This window comes from Anomalospiza imberbis, chromosome 18, assembly GCF_031753505.1.
Source record: "Anomalospiza imberbis isolate Cuckoo-Finch-1a 21T00152 chromosome 18, ASM3175350v1, whole genome shotgun sequence".
Classification (NCBI taxonomy): Eukaryota; Metazoa; Chordata; class Aves; order Passeriformes; family Viduidae; genus Anomalospiza; species Anomalospiza imberbis.
In genome coordinates, this window is record NC_089698.1 from 4,151,884 (window position 1) to 4,166,604 (window position 14,721).

At 47.7% G+C, this 14,721-nt stretch overlaps 1 protein-coding gene across 1 annotated transcript in view; it reads right to left on the bottom strand.

Moving 5' to 3' along the window:
• The window catches only part of CORO1C (coronin 1C), a 41,254-nt gene that overhangs the window by 24,728 nt on the left and 1,805 nt on the right, over positions 1–14,721 (bottom strand). The window lies entirely within an intron of this gene.

Consider the following 14,721-nt stretch of genomic DNA (forward strand, 5'->3'; position numbering starts at 1 on the left):
TGGTTTAGTTTATGGCCATTGCTCCTCATCCTGTTGTTGGGCACTGCTGGAAAGAGTCTGGCACCGTCCTCTTGGCACCAAAGACCTTAAAATTTATCCCATTCCACCCCCTGCCATGGGCAGGGACACCCTCCACTATCCCAGGTTGTTCCAAGCCCCATCCAACCTGGCCTTGGACACTTCCACATCCACCTTAAGACCTGCCAAATTCTCTGCCAAATTCTCAGCCAGCTTTGCCTTTTTCTTCTTATATTAACTAAAATTTCGGGTTGTTTAGCACCCAACCAACCCAACTGCATTTCCAGGGGGCTTTTACAGAATTTGCCAGTTAAGCATTAATTTCCCCACTGTAAATGTGTTCCCTGACTGCCGTAAAGGAAGTTCCTAATCCCAAAAGCAGTTTTTAGACAAGTCTCCACATATTTTCAGGGATAAATCTAGTCATGGATTGAACTTGTTTACTTTCAAGTCAGACAGGGTCCAGAAGATGTAAATAAAAACGCAAGCTCTCAAAATCCGGTGTTCCTGTGAAGTGGTTCCACATGTTCCCTAGCTTCCAGTTCTTTCTTCTAACTCCAAAATCACCCTAAAAAAATTAGTTTCCTAGGCAGAAAGGAGTAATGGAAACAAGTTAATGACTCCAATTAACTTGGTGTGTCTGTAGCATTTCTTGAGAAAAAATTATTTTTAAGAATGCTGGAGTTAGAATAGAGGGAAAAGGAATTGGTGTGGAAAATTCCAGCACCTGGGAGAAGACACAGGCACAACACCAACCCTGGACGAGGGATACAACCCACGGAGCCCTCACATCTGGGAAGGGCTTTTCCCATCATCCCAGACTTTGTCCCTCAGAGAAGAGGGAGCAGAAGAGGAGCCTCCATACAGCATCTTGCTTTTACATATGGGAAAAATATTTCTGTGCCAGTCTCTAGGGACAGCAAAAAAAAAAGAGGGGAAAAATAAAAATAAGCCAGAGTCCACCTTCTATCTCTCCTCCCAGAAGGTCCCCAAGCACATGGAGAGGCTGGGAAAAACTGGTCAGTCCCCGGAGCTCCTCGCTCCAGCGCGATGCTCCGGAGTGAGAGACTGGGAATGTGGCTCCATCCCGAATCCCTGCTCCCAGGCTGGCTGCTGCAAACGTGATGAAAGCTCAGAGGGCTGTCTGTGACTGCAAAGGCTTCGCAGGGAAGCGCCGAGTGCTGATGGCTGTTTTGTAGTCTGGGAGGTGAAATAAAAAATTAACCACGACAAAAAGCGGGATAACTGCAGGGAAGCGCTCATCAGAGCCGGGAAATGCCATGGAATGTGTTTGAAGAGGAGGAAAATGTTCCAATTAACGAAACAGACAGCTCTGCAGTGAAACTCTCCAGTTCTGCAGAGATAAGGGAGAAGGAGCAGAGGGTTTGTTTTCCACCAGAGCCCATTTGGGAACTGGCACTGGTCACTTGCACAGCGGCTCAGCTGCTGGGACAGGGATGTATCAGTGCCACTGGAGCCACCAGTGTGCCCAGTAAAGGCAGATTTGGGGTCAGTTTTGTGATGGGGACGCCTGTCCCAGGTGTGGGGTGGAGGCCACCGAACACCTTCATGCTCCATGGTCATTCCCAGCCACTGAGAGCAGGTAGGGGTTCCCCACAGTACCTTTTCCATACTGATATTTTAAAGAGAATTAAGAATGTTCAAGAAAAAAATAGGTTTTAAATACAAAATTTTTGGGAAGAACTGAGGTGTTTTAAGATGTCCACGGAAAAGAGCTATATGCAAATTGTTAATTATTTCTGTCCTATTGAAGCTGAACTTAGGCTCCCTCCCTACTTCCATCAGTTACTAGAATTGTGTAAGGGACTTTCTGCCAACTGTTTCCCTCAGAGCACAAATCAGAGGCCTGTTCCACGCTGGACACACCCCGGAACACCGGAGTGTGATGGGAAGTCATAAACCAGGAGCTGCTCTCCAGCTCCAGCCAGCAGGTGAGAGCACTAAGTAAAATAATGGAATGGTTTGGGTTGGAAGGGACCTTAAAACTCATCCAATTCCACCCCCTGACATGGGCAGGGACACCTTGCACTACTCCTATCCAACCTGGCCTTGGACACTTCCAGCACAATCCCAGCCTCACCAAATCATGCACAAAGAAAAGGTGAATTTCAACTCCAAGATGCCCAAGTGACAAGAAACGCTGGAGTCTCAAGGTTCAGTTAAGACACATCATAAAAAATGCAGTTCCACACCCAGTTACTGATTTGTGTCGACTCATTCCGAGCCCTGTCACACAATTTCATCCTGAGGGCTCCTCCCAGAGCTGGGAAGGCTCAGCTGAACCTCTGACTCCATGGCCAGGTCTGGCAGTGAGCACCGTGCAAGAGCAGCATCACCCCCATCTTCCCACCATTCCAGGTGACCCCAGGCCACCCCCAGGATATTGGGAATGTTCTCCCAAGCCCAGTGTGACACCACCGGAGCTCGTGCCCAGCTCAGCCTTTCCCCACCCTTTGCAGCAAGCTCTTTTCATCATCTGCCTGCACAACTCATCCAGGAGCAGGGAAAAGGCTCCTGCTTTGTGCACAGTGGATTTCCAGGAGTGTTCACCCCCTGGCAACATTCCCACCCTGCTGTGAATCCAGATTAAAATCAGATTGTTGGGAAGAAGGTAAAGCGAAGGTTTGAACTTGTCGTGCTGAGCCAGCACAGCAAATTGCCTGGAATCACATCCCACAGAGCCAGGGGGCTGGGAATGTGGCTGCTCCAGTGCTGGCAATTCAGGTGTGATGGTTACAAAGGATTATTTGTATCACTTGGATAATTGTATCGCTTCTTCACTTGATCAATACCAGAACAGCGGGAAAAAATGTTCATTTCTAATATCAGATGCTGGGGATCTGTCACCCCTTCCACTTTCACAGAAGAGAAACTCCCTTCACCCCATGGTGAAATCCAACTACTTTATTTCCCTCATTTTCACCCTTTGATGCAAAGGGTAATCATTCGGTTTTCTATAAATGACTTTTTAAAAACGCAGAGAGTTCAGATGCCTCCAAAAATATCCTTATTTGTTCCAAAGGGATCTGTTGGAACACACCTTCCCTGCCCTCTTCCCCACCTACAGCTCGTCATCCTTAGCAGGAACTCTCTGATCAACACATGGTGAGCAGCCTCCAAGTGCTCATTTCCATAGCAAAGGGAGTGATTCTTGGCGTTGGATCAGAGCCATTTTGATCTGGCAGCTCTCCAAGGAGAAGGAGGGGGGAATGTGCTGGTGGTGGTTGGAAGGAGCAGCGACTGCGGCTCTTTCAGCTCACCAGGGAGAGCAGGTGAAAAACCCAACCGGGGGAGGGGGAGCCTGAGCACCCCAAAAAGAGTCCTAGCCCTGCCACAGACTGTCCCTAAATGGGAAGAGTGTTTAGTCTCCTCTTTGCTTCTCAGTCCTGCCGTGCAAAGGATGCCCCCCCTTCTCCTCTTCCTCCTCATCCATCTCCAAGAAAATCCACAGCTCAGTTTGGTTGCTGCAGGTTCCCTCAGCAGAGTCACGGGCAGGAGCTCCAAGCTTGGCCAATTCATGGAATGGTTTGGAAGGAACCTGAAAGGTCATCCAGTTCCACCCCCTGCCATGGGCGGGGACACCTCCCAGCCTGGCCTTGGACACTTCCAGGGATCCAGGGGTATCACAGCTTCTCTGTGCAAGGCCCTCCCTACCCTCACAGACTTGACTTTCTTCCCAGTATCCCATCTAAATCTATCCTCTTTTGTCTTAAAGCCATTTTCCCCTTGTCCTGTCATTCCATCCTTTGCCCAAAGTCCCTCTCCAGCTCTCCTGGAGCCCCTTTAGGCACTGGAAGGGGCTCTAAGGTCTCCCTGGAGCCTTCTCTTCTCCAGGTGAACACTCCCAGCACCCCCAGCCTGGCTCCAGAGCAGAGGGGCTCCAGCCCTCAGAGCAACTCCATGGGCTCCTCTGGACCTGCTCTAACAGGTCCATGTCTTTTTTGTGCCACTTTTAGGATTATCAGGTGAGACACCAACACCTGAGATGATTCACCCTAAGGAAAGGCTGATTCAGCCTCTATCACACTTGCAAAAGGATGACCTGGGTGGTTCAGGGAGCCTTGGGAAGTGACTTTGGAAATACCCAAGTGGCTAAGGAAGTGTATCCATGGCTAACGGGGCTGTGCTGAGGATCTTCTCTAAGGAAGTGGACTTGGAATATGGGGATTAAAATAAGAAGTTCATTAGATCATTATCTATGCTGTTAAACCTTGGCTAAGGAACCATCTCCCTATCCACTTGCTAGACAATATATTTTTGGGGGGTAAAGTGCAAGATTAGAGGATTTAAAACCTCCTGACTGGGAGCTGAAAGGCCTTTAAATTTTGCCAGAGTTACAACCCTCAGCAAAATTAAAACAGAAGCGTTGGACACCCTGCAAAGGCCTCCACAATAGAAGTGCTGACAGATCTACGGCTGCTGAGCTCCTGGATCCCGCTCGGCCACACACGGCATCTTGGTGGGGACAGAGGAACGAGCCTTCAAACCTCTTATTCATTCCCTCCCTGAGTGACTGCCAGCTGAATTTTACCAAAACTTTGGGTTCATCTGCCAGTCTGTGCCCTCTGAACAGCCCAGCCCTTGTGGCAGCTTTTGAAGGACCCTGGAAAGGCTGGATGCCGCCGGCCGTGCTCGCACAGGGATACTTTTCATTGCACTCCTTTCTGATCTCCCATCACGATGTGTCACAAGAGCTACCATGAGTTTGCCCATTTTCCTGTTTATAAAGGATTTATCTGTCTCAAGAATCCAACAGATGGATTTCTGTGGCTTCGGAGGGTTTGCAGCCTGCTTATGCAAGAGGAAATGCATCCTGCTAGGGAACACTTACAGGAAAACCCCCCACTAATGGCAAAATCCTGCTCAGCCCATGTGATTGTGATCCCTTCTGGAAAGGGAGGCATTGGAATAAAAGGCCAGTTGAAGTCAGACAGCCGGAGGCTACTGTTAAGGGGGGTGAGGAGATACAAATCCAGTGGATAGGGAGAACAGCATTTATAAAAGGTTGGTACTTGGTGGGACTGGAAAGGCTCTTCCTTAAGTGGAAAAAGTCAAGTTGCAGCTGTTGATGGTGAAGCCCCAAACTCCCAGTCCGAGCCTTGCTGAGGAGCTTTGGGAAAAAGGTCCAGTCTTAATTGTTAAAAAATGAGAAGCAGATTAAGAAAAATAAAAATTAAGAGGTCAATAGTTGGACTTGATGATCTTAAAGGTCTTTCCCAACCTCAGTAATTGCATGGTTCTATAGGCAGTGCACCAGCAGCAATTATGAATGGTGTTACAGGATGGCTGGGGTGCTGGGGTCAGCAGGGACAGGGGACAGTCCCACTGGTGAAACTGCAACATGGGAAAGCCCAGAGGATTCCCAGGTACCAACTGTGAGGCCTCAGTGGCCTCAGCTGGGCTGAGCCACTTGAGCCTCATCAGCAAAACCTCATCAGCAAATCATCTCTGTGCTCAGAGCTGGTTTTGCAAAAAAATCTAGGAAGTGTGTTAGTTGGCCATCATGGAGATAAAGCACCAGAGAAAAGCCCACAAGGAATCTAATTCCCTCCTTGGAGCACTCTGAACATGCTATGGAAGATAAGGTATGGAGCCACACTGGAAGGGAGGACAGAGGCATTCAGAGGGTTTGAGGCCATTAAAACACCTCCATCCCCTCATGCTCCTCATGGCAAGGACAGCTCTGTCCCACTGCTGTGGGCCCAAGGGAGCAGGGACTGAGCCAAGAGCTGCACCCACTGAGAAAAGGCACAGAGACCTCCAGGTTATTTCCTAATCGCTCTCTTCTGGCATTTTTTCACTCCAGAGCCTTGGTTGTGCAAGCTCTGGGGTTCTCAGTGACCCAGGGCCATGCCCAGCCACAGGGACAGGGACACACACTGCTCTGGGCTCAGTCCAGCTGCACACCTATTCCAGGGAAATCTTGCCACCACTGTCACCAGTATGTCACCAGCAAGGCTGGAGGAGGAATCAGTGTAATAAAATCCCAGAAAGGTTTGGTTTGGGTTGGAAGGGGCATTAAAGCTCAGCCAGTTTTACCCCCTGCCATGGGCAGGGACACCTTCCACTAGCCCAGGTTGCTCCAAGCCCCATCAAACCTGGCCTTGGACATTTCCAGGGATTGGGCAGCCACAGCTTCTCTCAGCACTCTGGGCCTCACCACCCTCACAGGGAACAATTTCTCCAAATATCTCCTCTAAACCTACCCTTGTTCAGTTTGAACCCATTCCCTGTTGTCCTGTCACTCCATGGAGAGAACTTGGAGCTCTTGGAGAACTTCATCTCCCTCTCCAAGTATCCATGGAGCCAAAGAACTCAGTCTCATGTTACAAAGTCTTGCAAGACTTGGGCAAAGAAGGAAGTGGGGGGAAGAAATGTCAAGTGGCCACAAAAAGTTCAGCTCACCCCACAACTTCACATGAAAGCTCATCAGAAAAAGGGAACAGCCATGAATGCCTTGATGCAGTTTCTGTGCCTTTAAACACAATTCTATTCCCTCTGTGTATCCCTTTTCCAATCAATCCATATCCAGTCCATTGCTGACAGAACTGTTGTTTTCAGCTGTTCAGAGTTATTTAAAACAAAGGTGCACACTACTACAGATGGTCACAATTCCAAAACACATCATATTTGTGTGCAGATTATTTTCAGTCTTTGGTTATTTGAGCCTAGGTTGAGCAAGACCCTGCCATCTGATTTCACTTCATTTTAAAGACAAAAAGCTGGAATATGAACTTAATACTGAAATTTCCAGCTGTTCTACCACTGGCAAGATTCTATTTTGGGATAGGAACCTAAACCACAAACTACCAGGGATTTTGATTATATCTCAACTGGGGAGCCCAGCACATTCAAAAGTGTAACACAACCCAAACTTTGAATAAGCTGAAATTTCTCTTCTGGACAAAGAGCAAGGTGTTGGCTGCAACCTGTGAAACACTTGATCCAACTCTGGATTTCAGAGCTGTAACCTGAAATGATCGTATGAAAACCTTCAGAATATGAAGAACTCTTGAGTCAGAAGTGCCTGTAGAGCTCAAATCTCCCAGGATCACCAAGAAGGACTCTATTTCCTGAGGGTTTACCTCTGTGTGCTCATCTCACATCTCCCCCCCGGGGCTATTTTCACTTCAAGATTTCCAGGGATACAATTCATCTTCTTGGGGAATCACCTGGTTGTGGAAGGTGTCCCTGCCTGTGGCAGGGAGGTGGAATGAGATGAGCTTGAAGCTCCCTTCCAAGCCAAACCCTTCTGGGATGATCTTACCACTCCCACACGTTGTCACTGTATCTCCACATCCAGCATTACATCATTGACCATAATTTGCAGTGACAAAAGGACGCCGCAGTTAAAGTCATTACCCCGAACTGAGAGCGTTGTCTGGCTTCATTTAATCTGTGTCATCTACCAGAAAGGCAGAGCAATGAACGCACACAAAAATCATTACACAAAATAATTCAGCAGGAGTGACTGGGAACCAGCAAAGGGAGACACCAGCAGGAATGGGAGTTCTGCTGCACTGGAGCAGCAGCCTCCAAACAACCTCTTTTTTTGGGTTTATATCTTTTAGAGCATCCTCTGTCAGCTGGCACTAAAGCTGCCCCGCTGCATAGGTGATGGGGGATGTTTTAAGGGATGTTACCACAGGATGGACATAAGAGGGTATTAAAATGAAAAGAGGAGAGCAAAGTGGAGATAAAAATAAAGGATTAAAACTCAGGACAAAATCTCATAAAGGCAAGTAGCATACAAAATACAGGGCTAAGAGAGCAGGGATTGAACATTCCAGGTGCCTCAGTGCATTCAAATCCAGGCTGGAGCATGGAAGGTGTCCATGCCCATGGCAGGGGGTGGAATGAGATGAGCTTTAAGGTCCCTTCCAACCCAAACCGTTCTGGGATTCTGTAATCCCCACATTTCAGCTTCTGCTTTTGCTGCCAGCAGAGACAGTTGCACAGTGGTTGGACACCACAGAAGCTTTTTACTGGACAAGGAAAGGGAAACCTCCCACACACTCCCACCTCCAACACTGCTGTTCCAGCAACCGACCACAGAAGGCTGTGGCCCTTCACATCATCCCCCCCAAAAATCCTTCCTTTTCCACTGGAATAAACATCAGAGAAGCTTCTTTGCACACTGTATCCCATCCACTGCCAAGAGACAGAGCAATATCCTGAACAACAGCCCTAGGAGCTGCAGCCAGAGACATCACAGCAGCCCCAGGGATGCTCCTGACACCCATGGGGAGGAGGGAAGAACAGGGCCTCCAGACCACACCATGATCCCAAGGGAAACACAAGCAGGAGCACATGGCTCTCCCAGGATTCCAGCAAAGGGAATCCAGTGATAAAATGCTTCTCCCCAGCACTGACCTAGTTCTCTTATCAGAGCTAACAGGGAAGTAGCAATCTGGTCAGAGCTGCTGCCCCAACCCGCTGGATTCCTCTCTCACTCAAAGGTTACATGCCAGCGTTTTCCAGACCATATTCCTGAGATGCACTGGAGGCTTTTTTTTTTTTTTTTTTTTTTTGGCAAAGGTTGGTGGTTACAAACAGAAAAAGAGCTGTTCCCCAGCACAGCTTCAGGAAATTCTCACCAAATCACCACCGGATCCCAACATTCCCAACCAACCAAACAAGGACCTTTTTCTAACAGAAAAGGTGTTGTCCCTTGTCCATAGTCCCTTTCCAGCTCTCCTGGAGCCCCTTTAGGCACTTGAAGGGGCTCTAAGGTCTCCCTGGAACCTTCTCTTCTCCAGGTGAACATTCCCAGCTCTCCCAGCCTGGCTCGATGGCAGAGGGGCTCCAGCCCAATCCCCAACAGAATAGACCGGGTGGTTTTTATTCCTCAATTGCAACATCCCTTGGCATCCATAGGAAAAAATTCTAAACATTAAAGGTGTTTAAGAGATAAAGAGACTCACAGAAAAAAGGTTGCAGGTCCCAGTTCTCCTGGAGCACTGCACCATCAGGAACCAGGACCTGCAGAACCCTCTGCTCCAAACACCAAATTAACTGGGACACACATTCCTCCCAACTCTGGAATAAGGCAGAAACAACAGATCAGCACAACCAAGGCTCCCAAAGAGCCTGGCCAAGAGTGAGTCAGACTGACCAAGCGAGGAGCAGTGTTCTCCACATGACCCAGCCTGACCACAGCGGCTCCGAGCTCTGCTGGACCGAGCACAGCTGCCAGACCTGCCTGGAGCCTGCAGAGAAGCAGGAGCTGCCTGGGGGAATGTGACCTGGGAGCAGCAGGATGACCAAGTGCAACGGCAGCACCTCATGGATAATACCACATCTCCTGCTGTAACAGCAAACAGGATGGGCTGGAGCCCTGGAGTACATCTCAGGGAGACTGGAGGTACAGCACAGAGCAGCGTGGTCCATCACACTGGAATTTCGAGTGGACACACTCTGCTCCAAAAAGTGACAATGAGCTTGGCTGGCACATCCTGAGTAACACCTTCTTCCACTTCTCAACAACACCCACCCAACAGGTGAGGCCCCCACACTGAACTGCTTTTAATGTTCTCAAAATAACCCCAACAACGGTGAACTGTCAAAGACAAGACAACATCTTCACCCCCGGACGCGGGAGGTTCGGGCCGGACAACGCCAACATCTCGGATTTTAATGCAGTACAAACAAGCTGCAAAATGAATCTCAGTGCTCCCAGTTGGAACTGGCGTGTGTTTCTCCACATTTCCATTTGCTGTCCTGCCAGCTCTTCTGGCCAAGCAGCCTATAATTCCAAGAGCACCATTGTCATTCCGTCCTGTTTCCGTAACGTGCAATTTGAAATCAGGCCTGGGGGAGGGAGGATGGGGCTGGAGGAGGCTGAAACTCAAATCCAGATAGTTCAATCTGCTAACTTGATTTTAAATCCCTGCCTCATGGCGCCAATGACAGCCCCCCAAACATCTCTTTTAGCAGATTTCCTCTGTCCTACAGAGGAAACACATTTCCTCTGTCCTACAGATTTGTCACTCCCCTGTCGTGGGATGATAATGAGGGGGCACTACTTGGTGTCAAACTGTGAGGGTGACACAAAGCACCTTTCTCACTTCTCTGGGCAGGCAAGAAACCAAAAATTAACTTAGAGAAGTGGATTTAGTCTATTAAGGAGCTTTAATAAACATTCTAGGCTGTGAAGACATATTTCAGATTCCTACCTGTGTCCTTGACACTTCCATGGCCCCACATCCACCTCTGAGATTCCCTGACAGGGAGAATCACACCCACCCCAACACTGGGCAAAGGCTGATTGCTTGGGGAATTCTTGGACCTTCAGCTGGCTGCTCTCAGCTGGAGAACTGGTTTCAAGTGAAGAATTACAGCCTGTGCCTTGATGACCTTTAAGCTTTACTTACCTGTTGGCTTGACAGTCACGTTGCTGCACGCGCAACCCACACTTCCAGTCCTTTGGGAATCCCTGTGGCATTTCCAGCAGCTCCAGAGGAGCCCAGCCAAAACAACAGAATTACACCCAGATAAGCCCAGCTGGTTTTTATGGGAGCTTGCAGAGCACTTAAGAATACCCTGAGTAGAGCAGAAGATGGATGTGGCAAAGCAGGGATACAAAGAACAAAAAGATAACCTTTACCCCCAAAGAAACATCAGGGAGCCAAGGGAAGAAGGGAGAGATAACCCCAGGGTAGCCTGACCCTAACCAGGGGCACCTACCTTAAACAGCAGCACCTTAAAATACCACACAGAACAAATTGTTCCAGAAAGGAGCAATTTTCCTGGCAGTGGCCAAGAAAAAGATGCTGGAAGCACAGCAACACTGAGCTAGAGGACTTTTGTGCCCACCCTTCAGGCTGTGCTAAAGCAGAATATATTGCAGAGGAACGTCTGGCAACTTGTGTTTGCCTAAGTTGGCTCAGGATTCTCTCCTGCCTTGCAAATTGATCTCAGCAGATCCAAAAATTCAAATAAACTTTTAAAATTATCACTGAAAACTTTAAAAAAATGCAATACACCTCTTGTTCTGAATGAGACAGCTTTGGGCCGCCAGCCTCCAGTATATGGTATCATTATATAAGTACTGCAGAAGGGAATTAAGTAAGAAATTAAAAGTGGAACAATGGTCATTTATCCACATGTACACATCCCAACACGTGTGCTGGGGCAAATACCTAAAGCAGGTGTAAAACAACAGCTCCACTTAGTAGTACATGCTACAAGTAGTATGTGCTAGAAGCATTCCCAGCCTAGGACCTGCCAGACCCTGAGTAAAACGTGTCACCTCACATTCCCAGCTTGGAAGGAAGGATACCAATCTGTTTCACACAGGTATGATGAAAAATGCCAAGGAAATGCCAAGCAGACACCCTGAGTCAGCTGGGGGATCCAGATTCCAGCAAGAAGCAACAAACCAGAGGGCTTTTTAAGTATTTAAAGTGAAAAGGGGAGGGGAAAAAAAAAAAAAAAGCTACTCCAGGAGGTAATTCCAGCCCTGAGCAGGTGCCTGAGCATTGAGGCTTTGCTGATGACAATCTTCCCTATCAAGCCATCATCTGCCCAGCACGGCCAGTTTGCCCAGTTCCCAAGGGACACGCTGCTTCCTACGGATTGAATTTGTTACTGCCTGCTAATCCCTGGAGCTGCTAATTACACCCATTATCAGTTTGTCCAGCATCCAGATCTGGCACACTGTAAAATGTCAAGTCCCCATCAGGTTTACAGACTGGTTTGGGTTAGCAGGCATCTTAAAGCCCATCCCATTCCACCTCCTGCCATGGGCAGGGACACCTTCCATGCTCCCAGGTTGCTCCAAGCCCTGTCCAACCTGACCTTGGACACTTCCAGGAATGGGGCAGCCACGGCTGCTCTGGGCACCCCATGCCAGGGCCTTACCACCCTCACAGGGAAGAATTTCTTCCTTAAATCCAAGTCAAATCTCCCCTCTTTCAGTTTGAATCCATTGATTCTTGTCCTGCCACAACAGCTCCTGATGAAGGAATGCTTAGGAATGGGATGATGCAAAATGTGCTGCTTTAATACTGCAGATTTTTATGTTTATTTGGGAGAAACAATGGATTTTCAAGGACTCCGGAACACGGTCTCTATGGCAACTATATGCAGAACCAGGGGGAGGGAGGGGAAGTTCCCGTATTTCCAAATACTGAGAACTGAGTGATTTGAACTCCATTTTCCAGGGATTACTTAAACCAGAAACTGCAGGTGCAATGCACTGCCCAGGTTCATACAGAGATGCAAACAAGGAGTAGTTTCAGGCACATCATTCCCATGGAGTTTTAGGAAATCCTACTCAGACACATCTGCTAAAAATGCAGAAGTGTGCCTTAATATTCAACTCAGAAGAATTATTACCTATGTGCTTGTTCCTACATAGATGGCAGCCAAAATCTGGAAAACCACAGGGAAGCCCTGGTCCTTCCTAAGGGGAACATTTGGCCTCAAGCACAGCTCAGCAACACTCCAAGGAGAGCTGTGAGCTCATCTCAACATCAGGCTGAGCCTTAATCACTTTAAGTCAGATCCCACCACTGGTTTATTTCCATTGCTCTTTCAAATTCAATTATTAAAAAAGGAAAACAAGACAAACCTAATTATGCTGGGCTGAGAGGCCCAGCTCAATGTCAGAGTCACTGCAACTTCTCCCACCAAGAGCCAGACCTCAAACGTCACCACAGGCTCAGCAAAAAGCAGATTAGACATCATTTATTGTTACCACCAACAAAACATGGACTGAGACAAAGCCAGTGGGGTTGAAGAAACAAAGTGGTCATGCTGAAGAAATTGTCCTTTCCCTAGTGCAGGTGATTCTGACTTGATTCTCCCTCTAAATCATCAGCACAGAGGAGAAATGGTCCAAAAGGCCATGTTTTGTCACTTCCAGACCAAGGAGATCTCTTCTATTCACCATGGGCTCATCAGAAGCCTTCAAAACCCACAGGTTTTTCCCTTTGGAGGCAGGAGCAGATACCATCTTCAATATTTCTCTGTCAATTTCCTGACCTACAGAGCAGGATTTTAAAGTTTTCAGGATGTTCCATCACAAAATCCTCTTCCATTTGAGGAGCATTTTGTGACTCCTTAGGAAGGAGTCTGCTCCAAGGGATCCCTCCTGTCTTACTGGCATCAGGAATTTCATGGGAGGGGAATAAAGTAAAACTATCCACTTGCCCAACAGCCTTCTATTTTCCAGCTATATCATTATCTCCAGCCATTAATTCTGATTGGATTTATATTCCCTACACAACCCTACGAACACAACTAATGGCTAGTGATACAACTAATGGCTGGTATTTTCCATTAGGATCCTCTCCAGACAATTTGTTCCTCCAAGGACAAGCCCTGCAAAGCTGCCAGTGGAACCTGGGAGCAGCTGAGCAGTTCTGTGTCATGCTGCTTTTTCACATGCCTATGTGTGGTTTGAGATGAGAAAAGCCACAAAAAGTCATGTACTGAACAATTATAACCTCAAAAAGAAACAAATAATCCATTTTTTTGCACAGTTACTCACAGGAGGAAAAGCAGAACAAAGCAATCGTATTAACAGATAAAAAGAAAGGGCCCAGTAAACATTCCCAACCAAGTGGAGCAAACACATCCAGAAAAATGAACTTTCACTGCTGCTTTCCTGAGTCACTCAGCTAAGCCCAAAACCTTTTTGTGCTTCATTTTAACTTGGTGTTCACCACCGCCTGCAACTGTGCAGAATGTGACAAAAACTCAGCAGTTCCCATCTTGTCAGCCACAAGCCACCAGCAGCCTGACTCTTCACACATGGCTCCAGAAGCTGCCTAAACTGAAGCTCTAAGCAGTTTCTAATCATACCAGTTTCAGAGTTACCCACCAGAATATGCCAGCCCAAAAATATTAAGTGGGGGAGACTACAGGGAGCAAGCTAGAGGAGAACACAGACATTTAATTCTTGTTACTATGCCCTGCAAAGGCTTAAACTGGGGCACTTCAAATCCTCAGTGAGTTTCTGTTCCAACACATCCTCGGAGAAGAGCTGAGATTATCACAAAAACCTCAGTAAAACAAAATCAAAACAAACCAACCCAGACTTTAAAAGTCAAGTGAAAATGTGCCTGTGAGCTTGCCCAAGAGGACATTCCTGGCCCTGGGAGTGGTGCACTGATGACCTCACCAAGCTGCAAACTCAGGCCAGGAAGTGTTTTGCTCGTGTCTTCAGAATAGGAAGCTGGCATCCCAGGGATATTCCTCGGAATCAATCACCAAATGAAACCCAGGAGCATAAATTCCCTCCCCATCACAAGACAACGTTTTGGTTTAATGAGGCATTTTACGAGGCTGTCGTTAAAGTCAGATGTTGGACGTGGCCACCACGATGTCACCGAGGGCAGAGCTCGGCACCCTGTGCTGCATCACCCAGGGAAGAGCTGATATTTCCCCCTTCTGCACATTCCTCCTCATTGCCATTAAACTGAATCCCTGCCTTTCGCTTGGAGTGAATCCCAGAAGTGACAGATGCAATAAGCATGAAGATTTCACTTGAAAAAATCCAATGATGTTTGAAAAGACAGCTCAGGAGAAGACAGAGCAATGCCAACAGAGAACACAAATGCTGATTAAAGCAATCTGGATAAAAGGCTACAAGTGACCATTGAAAAATTACTATTATGAAGTGCTGTACTGAAACAAACACCAAGCAAATGCTGCCTGACGTGTCCCTGAGCGTGT